Below are 19595 nucleotides of genomic sequence, written 5' to 3'. Positions count from 1 at the left end.
GATTTAACTTATATTGCACATAAAGACACAAACTTAAGCTATCAGTGACACATTATACCCCCTCTTCATCTGTGAGACTTCAGAAATTAAAACTTGCCCTTTCGAAGAGTAGCTTTTGATAACTAAAGCTGAGCAACTGTTTTGAGTTCCATTGTATTAATAGGAAGGCCTCTTGCTATCATCATGAGATTGTCATCATCATTACAAAGTACAATGGAACTTAGGTTTTGCTAGAAAAATGATGGAGATGCCCTACTATAAATTGAAAGGAAAACCATAGCTTGACATTCAAGATCAATATATTTCTTTTCATATCGACTTATTTATCAATCATTTTAACACTTAAGTGAAGAGTTTATAAAAGAACGATCCATGTAAAGTTTCTTATACATTTATAATAAGCATTAAATGATGAATCAAAGTGTCTTCAGATTTAAAGACATAGTTATATACCTGAACAGTATTTTAACAAAACATTTATATCCTTCAGATGTCAATCAGTGGTCCAATTCAATCAATTTGATTTGATGCCAACAGGTTCAGTGTAAAAAAGTCCTCTCCTGGACCTTATGATGTCATTACTGGTTGTTTTCAGTATTAACTCAACCCTCTTTATCAGTTACTTCCATGAGAAGGAGGAGCCTGCTTACTTAATCTTCATATCTCTCTGAGCCCGATTGATAGGTACCGTGCACAGAGTAGGTGCTTAATAAATATTTGCTGATTTATTCATGGAAATGAGTTAAATCAAGGATGTTTAATTTTTTTACTGCTTAAATTGAATGAATAAATTTCTGATTAATTTATGTTATTTAAAAATACAATATGATAGACTCACGGACTGCTAAAAAGAATAGCAGAGATTATCTGTTCTAAGTACTCCATTTTACAAATGAGGAAGTGGAGATCCAGAGAAGTAAAATGGCCTGCCTAGTATCCTACAGCTGAAATGGTTGTATCCAGATCTTCTGATTCCAAGTTCAAAGTGCTTTCTATTTTACTACTGAGCTCTTAACATGCTCTCCAGATATAACTGTGGTGTTTGGGCAGAAGTCATAATCTCTCTTTCTCTTGTGAGATACCATATTGTATTGAGAAGAGCATTGGTTTTGGAACCAGATGATCTGAGTTCAAATCCCAGCTCTGACACTTGTCATCTATGTCAGCCTGAAGGAGTCGTTTGAGTTGCTCAGGTCTCATTAGCCTCCTCTGTAGTGGGAGAATTAACTGCTGCTCTCTTTTGGTGAAGCCTGGGACTAGAAAAGCTTCTGCTACTGGAAGAAATAACATGATTTCTTTTACTAGCTATGCTTGATCTTTCTCTTGGATTACTGTTCTTAGATTTTAATTGCCAATATTGAAATTCCTTTTCAAGAAGCATTCTCTGCACCAGTGAGGAATAGGTTCTCTCTTATCCAGGAAACTAAGTAGCTTTCACAGTATATAGAATGCTGAGCCCAGAATCAAGAAGACCTGTGTTCAAATTTGTCCTAAGATACTAGATGCATGACTTCAGGCAAGTTATTTAACTTTTGTCCTCCAAGGTTTCTTCAACTGTAAAATGGGGATAATAATAGCAGAGTTGTTGTGAGGGAAAAAAAAAATTATCAGTGATGTCTAAATTGCCAGATCTAATGACCTTTACTCAGTCCCCATTCTCTTCAACCTCTCTTCAGCTTTTGATACTGTAACAACAATGCTGCTTGCAGCTGCTGCTGAGGTATAAGACCTAACAAGAATAGCAACAAGAGCTGCCAGCATAGGTTCTTTGATCTGCTTTTCTAAGGAAAGCAGCTTTAAGGAGTTAACAATCTCACTTTAATCAAAAATACATGTATCATTTATTTACTTCAGGGGGGAAAAGATCAGCCCCCTGAACTTCAGGGTAAATATAAACCAAAATTACAAACAGAGATAATATAAACAGAGCAAATAACACAATTCAACAGACAGGCTTTGTCTGATCAAGACATCACATACGTAGTTACCAAAAAGAAAAACACCAACATCTGGGTTTTCTTCAAAGATGGGGGGCTCTTAACAATGGCTACCCAAAGTCTCCACACCAACACTCTTCCAGTGCATGAGAGCCCCCCCAAAAATGCTTATCTCTGAGTTTATATACTCTGTTCAGGGCCCAAATGCTTCACACCTAATCAGCAAAAGGGGCTGGGCCTAGTGCTTAGCACCTAACAAGACTTAATCAAAGGCACTTGATTACTTTAGCATTCTCAGAGAGAAAACAGTAAAAAAAAGTCCCACCTTAATTAATAATACAGATACTGATCACTCTCTTCTCCTTGATACTCTCTCCAGGTTTTCAATTCACCACTCTTTCTTTGTACTCCTCATACCTATCAGACCACTCCTTCTCAGTCCCCTTTGTAGGATCCCCATACAGGGCAAACCCTCTAACCACAGGAATCACACAGGATTCTGTCTTAGGTCCTCTTCTTTTCTTGCTCAATATTATTTGAGTCTCTCATCAGCTCCCATCAGGATCCAATAACCATTTCTACACAAATGCTTCTCAAATCTGCCTATCTCATCCTAACCTTTCTGCTGACATTTAATCTCACATCTCCAAATATTTTTCAGATATCTCTGGATATCCAGTAGACTTCTTAAACTCAACATCTCCAAAACTGAACTCATTATATTTCTTGCAATCTCAGATTTCTTATTACTGTTGAGTCCTCTAGGCTCACAGGCTAGTTGTCATCCTCAACTTCTTACTATCTCTTACTAACCCTATTTAATCTGTTGCTAAAGCCTATAAATCTGACTTTTGCCACATCTCTTGATATACCCCTTCTCTCCTTTAACACTGCTACCATTCTGGTGCAGACCCTCATCACCTCACCCCTGAACTATTGCAATATGTTGATGGCCCTGTCTACCTCAAGTTTCTTCCCATTCCAATCCATCCTTTACTTAACCACCAAAGTGATTTTCCTAAAATGCAGGCCCAACCATGTTACCCACCTATGTAATAAATTCCAAGGCTCTCTATCCTTTCCAGGATCAAATAGAAAATCTTCTGTTTGTTGTTTAAAGTCATTCATAATTTGGCCCCCTCCTAATTTTCCAGTCTTTTATCTTACCATTTTTTGAATAATATTTTTCCCTAAATGCCAGAATTGCAGGGGAAGGTGGTTTTCAAAACACCCTATGTACTCCCTTCCTAAAACATTACCCATCACAGTGAACCTGGTATCAGAACTCTGTAGTTGGTTTTACAAAAAAGTTCATAAAATAGTGACCAATCTTGGTCCCAGAGGACAAATGATGAAACACACTTGCCTATTCTCTGGAGAGAAGTATAAGTCTGTGGGCATGTAATGTTGCATATGCTGAAAAACAAGGTCATTGTGGTGTCAGTTTTGACTTTATTGTTTTTCTTTGTTGGGCCAGATGATTTTTGGGGAAGGGTGAGTTTTATGCTGAGGATGGGTAAAGATGGAAATAACTATGGTATAAAAACAAAGGCCATCAATAAGACTCTTTTTTTAATATTGTACAGGGCATGGATCAATGAGAATGCAAAGAAATGCAGATGTTAAAAATAGAATTTAAGGCTGAATGTTCAGTAGCTAGTTATATTGGCATTTCAGGGCTTCTGAGAGTGAAAGATTTCCCTCCTCCAATCTAAACAGATAGAGTCCAACTAAAAAGCTTCTCAGAGGTCAAGTATCTCTCATAATGAGGAGTTATTTTTCTACTGAAAACTACACTAAAAAGCTGTTATCTATCTAGTTGAATTGGCTGGACAACATCTCAGTTTGCAGTGAATCTGTAAGTTTCCTAATGAATACCTCGGTAGAATAAAATCTGTTAGATATGTTGTCATATGCAAATTTTTGGTGGGCATAGCCAAAATTTCAACCAATGAAGAGGTCCCTGTGATTGAGAAGTGAGTGATGGAAAATTGATACTCCCAACAATAGCTCACTTTTCTCTATCTCATTAAATCTCAAACGTTCGGAAAGATTCTCTCTTGGTTTATGGATTTTCATGGATTGTGGATTTATACTTGCCCATGCACTATTTTGTAAATGTTACAGCTACTTTTTTATTTGTATAACTTTTTTTATTATAAATTAACTCACCTAAGACAGAGATTGTCACCATACAAGTATACTATACCCACTGAAAGGCACGGGCTATGAGATTGATGAATATATTTTGTGATTGGGCATAAACAGCTGTAAGTTTAGTTCTTCCATAGCACTGGTTAAGTGCCCATCACAAAGTACTTTATAAGACATTCAGAAAGAGATCCTCTTTCACAACTGGTGATTTTGTAGGAAATAACCATTATTTAGTGTGCTTTGTGCTGTTTCCCGAAATGGTCTAATACAGGTCTCCAGCACAAGTTAAATTTATTAGAAATGTATATAACACCTTTTCTTTGAAAAGTTATATAGATGAAGATTGAAAATGTCATCCATAACTTATTATAGGTAACTTATGATTTAATGCCTTTAAACTATATTGCTATGGGCATTCAAAAAGTATTAAATTTTTTTTTGTTTAACTGGTACCTTTATCCATTTACAATAATTTTTCTCTTTAAAGAGAATGAATTTTAAAAAGCAAATGTTAAAAAATTCTCCAAATGGCTTATTAGGTTTTCCTTTAACCTAAACTAAAATCATTTGTACAGTAGTTGGTTATCCATGACTTTTTCTCATTTCTTCTAAATCAAGCATGTATTTGATTCCCTTTTTTTCCATTGGTAAGTGCACACTTGTAGTTTATTTAATAAATGCTATCAGAACTATGCATTAAAAGTTCAGAAGCATTTAAATGCCATGTTACAGCAAACTGAGAAAAAGATTGACATTAAATATGATAGACAGAATATTTTGGGAGGTTTTTTCCCCCATAAATTACTGAAGCTTGGCAATGTATTGAGTGAAAATGTGTTTTCTTTAAAGAGTTGCCTTACAACAAATGGAGGCTAAGGTGATGGATTGTGGGGCAAACTCTACCTTGGACACAAGCTTGCATTGGCAGCAAGCCTATGGCCCTTACTGTTCTGACAGAATCTAAGCAGGATGATTCAGTGTAATAGAACTGATAATAGCAACAACGTCATCTGAACTTGTTTACCTTTCCTAGCTACTAGGAACATAAAAAGACAACATAAGAGGGATAACAAATATAAATGCTCCCCAAAAACAGAATGAGATGTTGTAAGGCTCAGGGTAATTGTTAACTATAGGTAAGATAACCAACATTAATGCCCCAGTATTTGTCTTATATGAGGAGATATGTTTCTGAAATGAACAATTTAAAAAGTGTGAATACAAGGTTGTGAAAAAAATTCACAAGACCATAGATTTAGAACTGTATTTCAACTAAAAGGCCATCTGGTCCAACCACTTGACCTTACAGTTGAGGAATTGAGATCCAAATAGGTTAAGTGAATTACCTAAGATCATTCCAATCCTGGTTCTCTTGACTCCATTTTTTTTGAATATGCCATATTATTTCCATAGATCACACAAAATAATTAATAGGACATGAATCAGGACCTTTGGGGGCACAGACACACCTGTGAAAATTCACTAAGTTTGAAAATCGTTCAATTTCAAAATTAAAGATCAAGTTAACCAAAATGTGGTTGAAGAGACCTGAAAAAGACCTAGATTTATAGATATGTAGGAGGATTAAGGCATAGTGGATCCATATGTCATATGGAAAATAGAGTAAAATACAGATATCCTTTATGTAAGAGTAAATTACCTAATATAATGGTAAACTTTAGGAATTAACTCAATTTGTGGAAGTACAGTTGTTGAACGTACAAAATTTCAGGGTCATGTCATTCTTTTGGCTTCAAGCTAGAGTACCTGTCTCCTCTGACTGCTTGTCAAGATTAAATTCTTCCATCAATTAATCCCTGAGAGCAATCAGCTCTGATGTGCAAATAGACAATAATAAATAAAACATCCATATGTGTGGAGAATGGTGGGGCATTTTAAGTGGAGTCAACTGCATCAATGAAAGTTAAAAGGTGGGGATGGGGTTGGTATGTTTGGGGAAGAACAGATTTGCTAGAGCAAAGTGTGAGATAAAGTTGTAGAGGTAGGTTTAGACAATAGTAGGGAGGGTCCTGATACTTTGTGTTTATTCTTGTGGATAAATCTGAGGCACTCATGGTTTTATTTTGAATTGGTAAATAGGATGCTAATGAAAGTGGTGTTTTCAGAGAGGAGTTTTAGGACAAATTCAAATGATTTACCTGTTTTTCTTTGCATGAGATGTTATCAAATCTTAGGTTCCCTGATTTCTACCAATTCTGTCTATATAAAACTAAGGCTACTCTGAGTTTGTTGTGTAAGTATAAATGATCATCAAATATTTATTGAATACTTGTCATGCACAAAATACTGTGGCATATCAAAAGAAGTATCAATGAAGCTAATACATATGATTTGATGGCATTTGCCTCCTGATGCCATAGTCCCTGCTTTGAAGAAGTGTTAGGCATTGTCCCTCAACAATTTAGTTGGAAAACTATAAGGAAGGAAAGAAGGAAGACCAGAATGGAGGAAGGGATGAAGGAAGGGAGAGAGAAAGGAAAAGATAGGAGGTAATAAAAGTATTTATTAAATTCTTACTATGTGAAAGCCCCAGGGATACAAATAACATATACACACATGAATAGATTGCTGCCTATAAAGGACTATATATAATACATACCAAATTAGTAATATAATAAATAAATGTGTAACACACCTCTTAGTGATACTCTTCTTGTCCCATCTCCCTTCCCCCCAACCCTGCCAACAGACACTTAAGGCTTCCAGACAATGTCCTGTCCCCACAGTACCATGATGTAAGCATCTGTACAGATGGACTTACTCTTTGGGAGCTGTTTGGAAACTTGAGAGAATGTAGACATATCCTCTGACGGCTTCCAGAAACATATGATTCATCATTAGTGGATTCAGTTCTTACTGCACCCCCATAGGTTGCTAAGCTAAGACAAGAGAAGAGGTAGCTCAGTAACCAAAGAGGACTCAACCCAGTGGTGAGTCATACATAGAAGGAAGCAAAGGATATCTGTACATGGTCCAAAAGGGGGCAGGGTATGAGGTAATCCATAATCTTGAAGAGGGGTACCACTAGGGAAGTGCTACAAATGTTACATGAATTTGGACCAAGTAGATACTACAGCATTCTGAGGTAGTCTGAAAAGGATTTATTATGGAAGTAGGGCATGATCTGGCTCTTAAAAACAGGTTTCAAAAACACACGTGGGAGAGAGAGTGTTTTAATAGAGAGAAAATTAACTGTGTAAAAGTTTAGACTATGTGTAGTAGGTTTGGAGGACGTTGCGTAGACAATTTTGGGGAGGACTAGAATGGAGGATTAGTAAGGCAAAATAATAACAATAGCTAACTTCATATGCCATTTTATATACCTTTTCCCATTTGATCTTCACATCAACCCTGTGAGAAAGATATTATTATTATTAATCTCCATTTTAGAAATGAGAGAACTGGGGCTGAGAAACGTTAGGTGACTTGCCCACAGTCTCATAGCCAATAAGTGTCTGAGTTAGGACATGAACTCAAGTATTCCTAACTCTAAGTTTATTGCTCTATTCCAAGAGTGGGGAATACTGAGGCCACATGTGGCTTTCTAGGTCCTTGGGTGCAGCTTTTTGACTGAATACAAACTTCACAGGGCAAATCCCTTTATTAAGGGGATTTGTTCTGGGAAGTTTGGTTTCAATCAAAGGGCCCCACTTGAGGACCTAGAGGGCCACATGTGGTCTTGAGGCTGCAGGTTCCCCACCCAAGCTGTAACTACTATACCATCTAGCTTCCAAGAGGAAGAAGGAGGCCAGATTTTTAAGAGATTAAAACTTGAACTTTTAGGAGTTTGTATTTTATCCTTTGTTTTTGCCTCAATTGAAGGGTCTTGAACAAAAAAAATCATGAAACCAGTATTGCAGGGAGATGAATTTGGTAGTAAGGAAATTTAATACTGTAGAGCGCTGGCCTTAAAGTTAGCTCCAAGTCCTGCTTTAAAGTATACTGACTCCACGTGATCTTGGGCAAATCACTTAATCTTTCAGTGAGATCCAAGCACCTCTATAAAACTACAAACTGCAAAGAAGCTGCAGATCTGTGCTAGTAAAGGTAGTTTCCTCACTGGACATTCTCTATGTCAGTAGAATCAAATGTCTCGTCCAAAACTCTCATGGCATTGCTCAAGAGGACCTGGAAGGAGGGGGGATTGGGGGCAGGGAGACCAGTTAGGAGGGTGTCTGAAAGGGGAACAACTGTGGATTTGGCAACTTGGTAGTCATTTAGATCCCAATATGTTATCACTAAAACTGATGGATTCAACCATGCTGACAGCCAACCGATTTGATGACACATCCCTCACTAGCCTAAGCTCTTGTCTTGGAACTAGTGGCTGAAACTGAATGACAAGTGTAGTAAAAACCCCTTTTCATCTAACCAAACAATTATTTATAGGGGAAATTGACAGCTATGTAAACTTAACACTTAAGCTGAAGAATCCCTGGCTGATCTCACTGGTTTCACAATTTATTTTACTCAGCCCAGGGAAGCAGATCCAACTAAGTCCAATGTTGGCAGCATATTAGAGGGTTCACCCAAGAAAACATTTCTTGAAAGTCTTTTCATGGTTGCCATGTAGATGGATGCCCCCTTCCTTTCCCTTCCCCCTGCCTCAACCAAACAGGTTTAAGCCGAATGTCTGTTGTGAGCTCCGTGAAGACAATACTTCACTTCAGAAGTAAGGCTTGTCATGGCACAGTGGATAGAATTCTGAATCTGGAGTGGGGAGGACCTCAATTCAAATCCAGCCTCAGATGTTAACTGAGTTTAAACAAAGTAAAGTTTACTAGCCCTGCGAGTCATTTAACCTCAAAAGGGAATCATACTGAGATCTAGCTTGCAGGGGTGTTGTGAGGATCAAATGAGACAATATTTGTTAAAAAAAAATGCTTAACACAGTGTATACATATAAAATATATACTATAAATCCTGATTTCCCTCCCATATGAAAGCCACAGTATCATTGTGACCTTTAGAAGTTTAATACTGCTAATACTTAGTATTACAAGAAAGGTTTTCCTTTGATCTATTAATGCTGACCCTGGTCTGTGAAAGAGCAAGCAATCAAATACAAAAATAGGGACTATGTTGTGTTTGGATGCAGTGATTCTGAATAGCAGTGTTGAAGAAAATCATCAGGGATTCATGTTTATACCTGTCCAGAGGGTAAATGGCGTCAAGGATCCATATTAGCTTCACTCTCATGTCTCCAGTATGACAATAGTACTTTGATGGTGAGGGTTATCGAGACTTTAAATATTCTTATTTTCCTGCCCTTATTTTCAAAAGAACTGGAAAAGGTGACTGATTTCAATACTAAATAGAAAAAAGGAAAGGGTTTCAGTGACACTGCATTATTTTATGAACTATGTCAAATATATTTTCCCAGTAACAGGTTCTGGTTGAATAGTCTAATAATGTATGTGAGAGAAACCCCTAGGGCCTTATTGCAGAACTTGAAGGAATTAGTAGTAGATAATCCCACCTTGGCTGTGGAACTTTAATTTAATCAGTTTTAGGAACTGTAGTAAGTAGGTGTATAGACTTCAAATGATGATCAAATTACTTGGCTATAGTTCTAAGTAAATTGAAATAAACCTCAGGTTGAAAGGATTGTATCATGGAAGAGATCTGTCTGTAGTTATTTAGGAAACAAATACCATTCCTTTTTTTATTTGCTGTATTCATTCTATTCATAGAGAAGGCTTCCCTTCCAGTGTTGAATTAGTAGAAAATGGAAACTTAAGACTTCTGAAACAAACATTTAAGAGATACTGCTTAGCAAAATGATATTAGCAACATCAACAATTAGCTATTATTAGTTATTATTTTAATAATATTGAAAGGTATTGATATTCTAAAAGACAATGATTTTCTTATTCTTAGACTTTGATATATTATGCGCAATTGACTCTATTAAGAAAAGAAATTCTAAAATATTTTACTTTACCGTGATCTATGATTTTATATGTAAGGGAACTTGCAGGGAGGAAATTCCCTTTATCCTAGAACTTATAATCTTAGAAAATTGCCTGGAGCCTTTTTTTCTTTTAACAGGTTGGGTTGGAGTTGCCCCAGCTGAATACCTCTTCTCATTTTCTTTTTTTTCTTTTAATTTGTTAGTTTTGATCTTTGCTTTTAAACAGATCAAGTTGAAGATACATCAAGCAATCGCCATACCCTTATCATTTTTAGGAGAGGATAGGGCATGCTGGAGGGTATATACATTGAGACTTTGCTTAGAGATGTTCAGGAAGTTGCCCAGAATAAGGTAATATAATGTGAAAGCTCACCATTCAGAGTTCAGGTCCTACTGGCTGGAGCTAAAGTTCTGATTGGGGGAGGGAGGGGCAGACCAGAAAGAAGCCAGAGTGCAGACAGTATGGCTTAGAGATGACTGGAAAGAAAATGATTACATTTTAACAGAAAATAATTTATTACTGATAGCTCCAATTTACTCTATATTTATCTTGTATCTACATAGTTCCATGTTATCTACCCAATTAGGATCCCTGTGGGCAGGGACAAGGACTCTTTTCACCTTTCTTTGTACAGTATCCCCAGTATTTGACACAGTGCCTGGCACATAGTAAGTACATAATAAATACTTGTTGAATGGACGTGTTAATGCTAGTTATTCTAAAATCAGTAGTGTTTGTAGAGTCAGACCATTTACCTGTTAGAACAAAGATAAAAATAAACACCAAATCTGAAGAAAAAATAAGAATGTGAAGCTAATACGGTATTTTGTTGTGGTAACTCCTACCTCACCTATTTAAAGAGCTTGATATGTTTTGAAGATACTGTAAGAAAAAAAGAAAAGCATATTTGTGTGTGTATGTGGATATAGCGGGGGAAATGGGAGGAAATATGGGGAACTAGTTAACTAGTTAATTATATATACATATACATACATACATACATATATATATATATATATATATATATATATATATATATATAATCAGGTTGAGTAAGTAAAATTATATGCAAAAATGGAAAGAATAGGAGGAAGTGTTGTCACTTGAAATTGACTTTCAACCAAATTAGTCATGAGAGAAAAAAATTAAAATGAACTTTAGCTGGCAAACACTTGAGATCTTTACCAAGTACAATAAACTAGAGGCCAACTAATTTGGAATGTAAACTGTTGTAGTATTAATGTGATAAAAGATTTTCCCCACCCTCAGGTGGGGCTAGGTGGGAAAACTTGATTTTATCTTTGTTTGTAAGTTGGCCTAAAGTCTCTACTTACCAGGTACTGAGCTGATTTGGGTATGAAGCCCTCAGGGCCCTAAGGGGAGTTGCTAAGACCAGGGCCAGTGGTATGTGCACTGAGTTCTAGTCAATCATGAATTCAGCCAATCAGAGACCTGATTTCTAGCCAATCAGATGCCGGCTAGGACTGTATATAAGGAGAGCCCAGAGTGTGAGAGAACCAGAATTGAAGAGAGACAGAACTGAAAACAGCAGAATTGAGAACTGAGAAGAAGACATTGAGGCAGCAGACATCAAGAGGGCGCTGAAGAGCAGACATTGAGAGAGCCAGTGTGGGCAGAGCTGCAGAAGAGAGTGCTGAGGGAAGAGTGAGGATTCGTGAGTGATTGTTTCCAAGAAGGCCCTAGTAGGGAGGAAGGTTACATGATGACTTGGTTCCTTGCTTAATACTGTGTTATAATTTCCTTATTGCTACATTGAAGTGGGCTTACTGGTTTTGGAATATAATTACTGCTATATTGAATTGGAGTTATTAGTCTTGGGATTTTATCCTCTGGAGTCTAAATAAACGTTATGCTTCCTCTGCCTTCTACCTAGAGAGTTTTACATACTTTGCGATTCGGAAACATACAGCATGTTCATGGTCATCCTCCAGGTCATGAATCTTGCCTTACTGATACAACTCTTCAGTAAAACCTACAAGGAAGGATGATGGAAGAAGATAAATAGTATTGCCTCAAAACTTGGGAAATATTAGAAGGAAAAACAGCACAGAGGACTTGGCCGGTGACCCAATAAGACAAAACAATCACAAAGATACAAATAAGGGCAAAACTAGAAAGAAAATGACAAATGGGGAATGGAAAGAACTGTAATAATTGATGTAAAAAAATTCCTTTCTTCATCAATTACAGCACAACTTCAACATTTGAACCCCATTGTGCTTCATGGAGAACTTGGTGTGGAAATAAAGCTGGACCAGACCCAGTATCCGGGCAGGAGATCTGTGACTCAAATTGTGAGGTAATGAAATATTGACTGTCAAGGTATCTGAAGGAGGTATGGATATTAAATATGTATAAAAAGCAAATATTCTGGCCTTAGTGTTGCCAACCATAAATCTAAATATAAGATATGAATACCTATGCATTCATATGCCTGTTTTCCCGTTGTTGCAATTTCGATTTATTCCTTCACTTAGCTACTCATTTACCCATTTTAAGTGTCTTACACCATTGAAAGCACAGGTTTGAACAACATGCATCAAGGATATCCTTGATGAAAGTATAGGAAGGGGATAAGCAGACTTTTGAAAACAGTATTCTATGGAAGACCAAATCTCAAGTCATATAATTAAATTCACTTTGATAAACATTTATCGAGTGCCTATTATAAGCAAATCATTGTGTTAAGTTTTGGACACAGAAGGGCCAAAACAAAATATTTCCTGGAGAAGCATACAGTTACCTGGAAGACTATACTGAGTATTTAGGTAATTGTAGAGAGTAGCAAATGGGGGTGTCAGAAAAGTCCTGGATAGGAAGTGGTACAAGATTTGAGCTTTTACTAGCATCTAGGGATTTCAAGAAATAGTAGTAAAGAGAGTTTCTTCTAGGTATGAGTCACAGCTTGAACATGAGCATAGAGGCAGAAAGTGAAATGTCATGTATGGGTTATAACAAGTAGGTTAAATAAGGCAAAATATAGAATGTATCCTGCCCTATCTCTATATTCTTCAGACTGCCCCCACTGTTATCTGACCTACTGACTTAACCCCTGAGCCTTGCCATCTGCCCCTCCCAGGGTATCCTAGGACTCTGCAGCTGAGTTTTTTGTTTTTATGTTTTCTCTATCCAAGGTGTGAGATCCTCCAGAGTAGATATGGTTTTCCTTTTTCAGTTAGAACCTCTGCTACTTAGCACAGTGTTTGGCACACAGTAGGGCCTCAATTAGTGCTTTTTCATTCACTCATTAATTAAAAAACTAAGGGAGGGAGTTTATGGAATAAAAATGAGGGATAGCTGATAGACAGCCTTAATGCTCTACTGGTATTCAGGTAATGTCAAAAGAGAAATTTTCTTTTGAGGAAAGCTCCCAAAAGGTTGTATTGTTGAACTTATGAAATGACATGGAAAAAAGTTACACATGATAGGAGGGTGTGAATGGTTTGCAATCCAAAAGTTCTGGTGAGCTGAGGAGCCATGTGGCTGAGATCAGATCCATTGCTGTATCAAAGTACTATATTCTCCTTATGATGACATATTGATGAATAACTGCTTGTTTTTTCTCACTATGATGAATCTTTGACAAAAACCCATTGTATTGTTTTTATATGCTTAAACTAATTACTTTCATGTATGACTAAAATTGGCAAGTTAATATTTAAATTACTAGTTTCAGGTATTAATTTTTAGTTTTTTTCATGATTGTCACCATGTCATTTTTTTTTCTTCAAAAGTAATATTAATTCAATGCTTCCAGGGTCTACTGATTTTACTGGTGTGGGTGCTGCCTTCACCTTATCAAATTGTAAACATACTGTGATTTAATTATTGGTTTTCAGTAACTATTGCTGCTTTAAAATGAATATGCAAGCTTTAAAATACAAGTTTTTATGCAAGCTTTAAAATTAATTTTAAGCTTAAAATTGTGCTAAGACTTTTGGAACAACCTATATTTTGGCTAGCCTGGTGATGATTCTCTCCAAACTTAACTAATCTAGGCCTCAGACAACAGATATTATCTATTACTGGTCCCACAGCTGAAACCTTTCTGTTTTGGTAGGAGTTACCATAGCTTGCCTTCTGGGATTACTCAATGATTCGTTGGGAGTATCAGCATAGGAAATATTCACATGGAATAAACCCAAATCTTTCTTTATTGTCTCTCTTTTTTTTGTGCCTGTATATACTGTTTTGCATATATTGCTCAGGACTCTTGTCCTGCTAGCATAGGGGTGGGGAATCTGTGGCCTTGAAGGCCACAGATTCCCCACCCCTGTGCTAGTTCAATTGATTTCAATTTAATACCCCTTTATTAAGACTCTAACAAACACATCATGTTATTCTAGTGGCTGGTGATACAATGATTAAATAAAAGGTAGTCTATGCTTCCAAGTACCGTAAAGTTTAGTAAAAGAAATGTGTATGTATGTCCAGTTGTGTCTGACTCTCCATGACCCCATTTGGGGTTTTCTTGAAGAAGATACTGGAATGGTTTGCCATTTCCCTCTCCAGCTCATTTTACAGATTATGAAACTGAAGCAAACAGGGTTAAGTGACTTATCCAGGATCACACAGCTAGTAAGTATCTGAATCCAGATTTGAACTCAGAGAATTTCTCCTGACTCCAGACCCAGCACTCTAGCCACTGTACCACCTAGCTGTCCCAAAAGAGGTGAGGCACATAAAAATTACCACAATACAAAACAGAATGAGTTTTGATAGAAGGGGAAGATAAAACAATGTTCTATGAGAAAATCAAAGAGGGAAATGTAGTTTTTGGATGGGGTATCAGGTTAGGCTTCATGAAAGAGGTGACCCTTAAGTTGATCCTTAAAGGAAAGGATTTCAGTAAGGCCATAGTTAAAGATGAGCAACTTGGACAGGGCAGCATGAGAACTGGGGAAAGTGTGTATCCAGTGTGTCTGGAAAGCAATACATAGGGAGAAGAACAGCATGAAATCGCCTGAAAAGTTATATTAGAGACAAATTGTAGAGTCCCTTCAGTGCAAGGCAAAGAAAAACAGTAGTATTCTTATCTAATACTTATCAGAACTCCTGGCACATAGTAGGTGCTTAGGAAATGATTATTGATCAGTTGATATATTTCTATGTTATACAAACTTTTTTCTTCCCTTTTTTGCACTAAATTCATTTTTTTCAGATATTTTGGTTCATAAAAGGAGTTAATATTAAATAATTTAATCTAATCTTGAATAGTCATTTACCCTATAATTTAAAGCTTCCAACAGAATGATTTTGTGGTCCCATTTTGACACTTTATTCCATATCTTTTCTTTATTTTGTTCAGTTTGCCTATTAGTTAAATAACAATTTATAACTTCAGACTTCAGTTTAAGGCCTGATGAAAAACTATCAATTGACTTGCTAGAAAATATCTGAATGGAAATCAAGCAGTATAATGAGGACTTTTTTTTAAAAAGCTCTCATGTAGAGATGACTACTGTGGACTGAGGCATATATTTTAATTATTGCTGTCATAGTATTTTTTTTTCCATTGTCAATATCCCCTTTTGTAATGTGAGGTAAAATAGCATCAAAACCAGACAAAGAAAAATGTTTTTACTTTCCTGCAGCTCATTCCCTTGATTTCCTGACGTTTAGTTACATTTGGGCATCTGTCTGAGGAACTCCCATTGTCTGGAACCATATGCAAAGTGAAGTGTGCATTCGGGTATAGACATCAGAATGGCATCTTCACTGGGATATGCCACCCGGCAGCAGCAGCATGCAAGGCTGGACAAGCTTGGTATACTTAGCACTTTTCATTTAATGAACTGTTACTTTATTATTTTCTGCAGCTTCTGCAATACACATTTATGATTTAAAAAGTGCCTTGCATCCTGCCTCGTAGGAAGGGGACCTCATTTAGATTAACCTGTGACTTCAACAGCAGGTGGTAGAATGAACCAACTGCTTCAATTACTGCATTTGGGTCTGACTTTCATGTGTTGCTAAGATTATCAGAGGAACCTGATTACATCCCCTTAGACACTATTGTTGGCATGATGATTAAGCTGTTATTTTTTTTTCTCCTAGACTGGGAACCTAAAGAGCTTTTTGGCATGAGGCAAAAGCCCTGTGTACAGAGATCAGGAAGATAGTGTGTATCATTGCCCTGTAGCTTATCTCCACATATACAGCTCCCTGGTGGATCCCTATGATAAACATTATTGGAACAATTAGCTGCTACTGACATAGAATCCAGACACAATGGCTGTGGCCAGCAGCTCAGAGCCAAAAATTATGGAGCCAAAACCCATAAAAAGCAATACCAAGCTCCTCTCCCCATTCAACTGCTGTCATAAAACCCTCCCAGTGCTATGTTTGCATAGCTGGCTTCACCGATATGGCACTGTTAACACAAAAGGAGAAGTCGCAGCACTTGTCTTTGTTTAGCTGAAATTACAAGTCATTGAATTAGTATGTCATCTTTATTGTGCTGTCACGCAGCAGAGGTGAGGAAGGCTCCCTGTAATGGATGGAAGAGTTTGATGGCCTAAAAGACAGCCTCACAGATGGTTGTCGATATAAAACAGCCCCCCCTTTCCATCCCCTGCCTTAAAAAGAAAAAAAAAAAGAAAGAAAGAAAGGGAGAAAAAGGCAGAAAGCTTGCTTGGATTAGGTCTTTACTGATTTGTGATATAAGCCACAAATGGTATTCATAGAAGATTCATCTTTGGGAACTTGGATGCCCAAGCAAACGTGACTAAAGCAAAGTATTCAAAAATGTCTGGTCCTGACTTTAAAATGTAACTAACAGTGCGGAAGCAGGTCCTGGAGAGGGAAGTAAGGGCTGACGGTCACGAAACTGCTTTGTTTGTTGCGGAAAGTTACTATTTGCCCTGTTTTTAAGTAATGTGTCTTGTTCAGTAAGGAGAATGAGAGGAGTTTAAACTGTAATCCTAAATTAAGAAAGGAAATATTGAAAAGCTTTTGGATTCTTGTTATTATTGAAAAAAGGGAAAATCATCATATATTACATATATACATATACATATTACATCCATATGCACATGATACCAATGCCGTAGGCAAGCATCTGTGGACATGCTTACAGCAGAGTACGTAGGTTCCTGCTTATGACATGCTGAAAGTTTGAAACTGTGTTAACTAACATAGGATTAGTTTGACCAAATTCAGTCCCCCAAAGGGAAAAATCCGACAGATTTAGTAGTAAAATATATACATTAAAGGATAATGCTATAAGAGCACTATTTTTGAAGTCAGAGAACCTAGGTTCAAATATAGGCCTTTCCCTTAGTACCTCTATAACCAAAGGCGAATCACTTAACCTCTCTGATCCTCAGTTCCTCACCTTTAAAATGGGGGTGGGGGGATAACTACATGGCTTTGGGGTCCCTTCCATTTCTGTGTCTATGATTCTAATTAATCCTCTGATTCTCCCTCAAAGCACACAGGCACACACATACACACATGTGCAAACACAATACACATATATCACTAAGACTTGCAAAGTAATAAAAAGAACTAGTTTATGAGTTTTTTAAAAATAATAGATAATCAGTTTGAATGAATTTTTTTAACAATTGATTTTATCATCCCTTAGGAACAGCCACTGTAGGTAGTTAATAGGAATATCTACTTAAATATGGAAAATCAAATATAAGAATGAATTTCAAAAATTAAGTTCAATTACATAAAATAATAGAGATTCTATTTTGTTGCTGTTACTATGGTTGTTATTTTGGTGTCAAAATAATGGGGTGAAGTCAAAGGGCATCTGTTGTCTACTAGCACTAGGCCCTTTTACCTCCTCTCTTCACTTTACATTTGATGAGAGTGAAATGTAAGGCCTTGAAATGACTTATGGAATAAGATCTTGAACTGAACCCTGGTCCTGTAACTCCAAATTTAGCATGCTTTGCACTATACCACATGCTTTCTCATATATGTGTGTACGTACCTGTGATATGATTCTCTTCTAAATCTGATGATACGTCTCCAAAGAACTGTGCTGAAATCTGAACATTCTTTCCTAATACAGAAGTCACTTTGACCTCAGACCTGCCATCTCAGGTTTTTTACTTGAATGTACTTCAGTCTTTGCTTTCAGTGAGAACACATTAGGACTTGTTTCTATCTAGCAGCACAAGCAGATACTTTGATCTCCTTAAGAATTGCTTTGGTTATTCCTCAGAACAGTGGAGGGTCTTTCATAAGGTTGCAGTTAGATCAGTCTTCTGTTTTGTCTTGAATATGTTTTAAGAAAATTATACATTATAAGAACCTCTACCTCTGGACCACTCATTGTAAGGAGATGAGAGGGGGAAGCTTAGCTATGTCATATTCTATTTTAGAAAGGTTACTTATTCAAGAATATGTATAGTTAGCTTTTTGGTTTTGTTGAATTTAGTTACTTCCTCTTTTCCAAAGAGAAATGCTGACTTAAATAATATTTCTTCCACATACAGAACATTCTGAAGAAAACACTTGGAAATGTGTTTAAGGATTTTATAATGAAATAAAAGGAACTCCAAACCTCTTATTGCCTAAAATAGAGCCCTAAAACTCATTAGCTCTGTATACTCAGTTACCGTGTTGCAATTATTAGCTGCCCTATTTTGTGTTTTTTTTTCTTTATGTGGTCATTAATTGACACATTAAATATTCCACTGCTTGTTAAATGCTTATAGCACTATTAGATAAGATTTTTTTTCCCTCTGCTTGGCCCAAAGAGGACTCTTCTTATTAACCTCAAGAATTGAGGAGAAGGAAAAGTTGCAATGGAATCAGTACAAGCTGTTTTGCTTTAATTACTTGTTGTAATCAAGGTAGTATGGTACAGGGAAGAGCAACAGATCTGGATTTGTTGGATCTGAACCCAGAGGTCCTGAGTTCAAGATCTGCCTCCAATGATTACCATCTGTTTGACCTTGGCCAACTCACTTGATCTCCTTGTGTCTTGGTTACTCATTTGGAAAATGAATAGGTAGGACTATGTACTCTCTAAAGTTCGTTTTAGCATGAGAAATCTGATTTTACAAAGCTAGTTTAATTTCAATGGGTAGAGAATACAGAAAGGCTGGGGTCAGTGCCTTGGGTTATTATAGCTTATGCCTCTCTAGAGATATGTATGGAGTACACACATTAAGGTTGCGGAAATACATTCAGTATATTCTGTTAACCCATTTACAGATTTAAAAAATTAGAATTTCGAGTTTTCATGTTCTGGATCTTCGAAAAGATGGAACCATTCAAGGATAGGTTTGGTGTACTGGCAAAAACATTTAATTTGAAGTCAGAAGATCTGGGTTTTCATCCCAGATCTGGTAAGAATTAGCTCAGTGAGTATAAGCAAGTCATTTAAACTCTTCACCAATAAAATGGAGATAATGCTCCACCATAATAATAATCTACCATACAGAGTTACTTAGCATAAAATGCTGTAACTTGGTGGAAGAATACCCAAAGTCACCATGGTGCTTTAACCTTAAATAGCATTGCAAAGACTCATATCTTCGTGCCCCACCTCTCGCCCCGTGAATTTTTCCTCTCCTGACTGATG

Source organism: Trichosurus vulpecula, chromosome 7 (genome assembly GCF_011100635.1).
Source record: "Trichosurus vulpecula isolate mTriVul1 chromosome 7, mTriVul1.pri, whole genome shotgun sequence".
Taxonomy (NCBI): domain Eukaryota; kingdom Metazoa; phylum Chordata; class Mammalia; order Diprotodontia; family Phalangeridae; genus Trichosurus; species Trichosurus vulpecula.
This window is presented reverse-complemented; position numbering follows the sequence as displayed.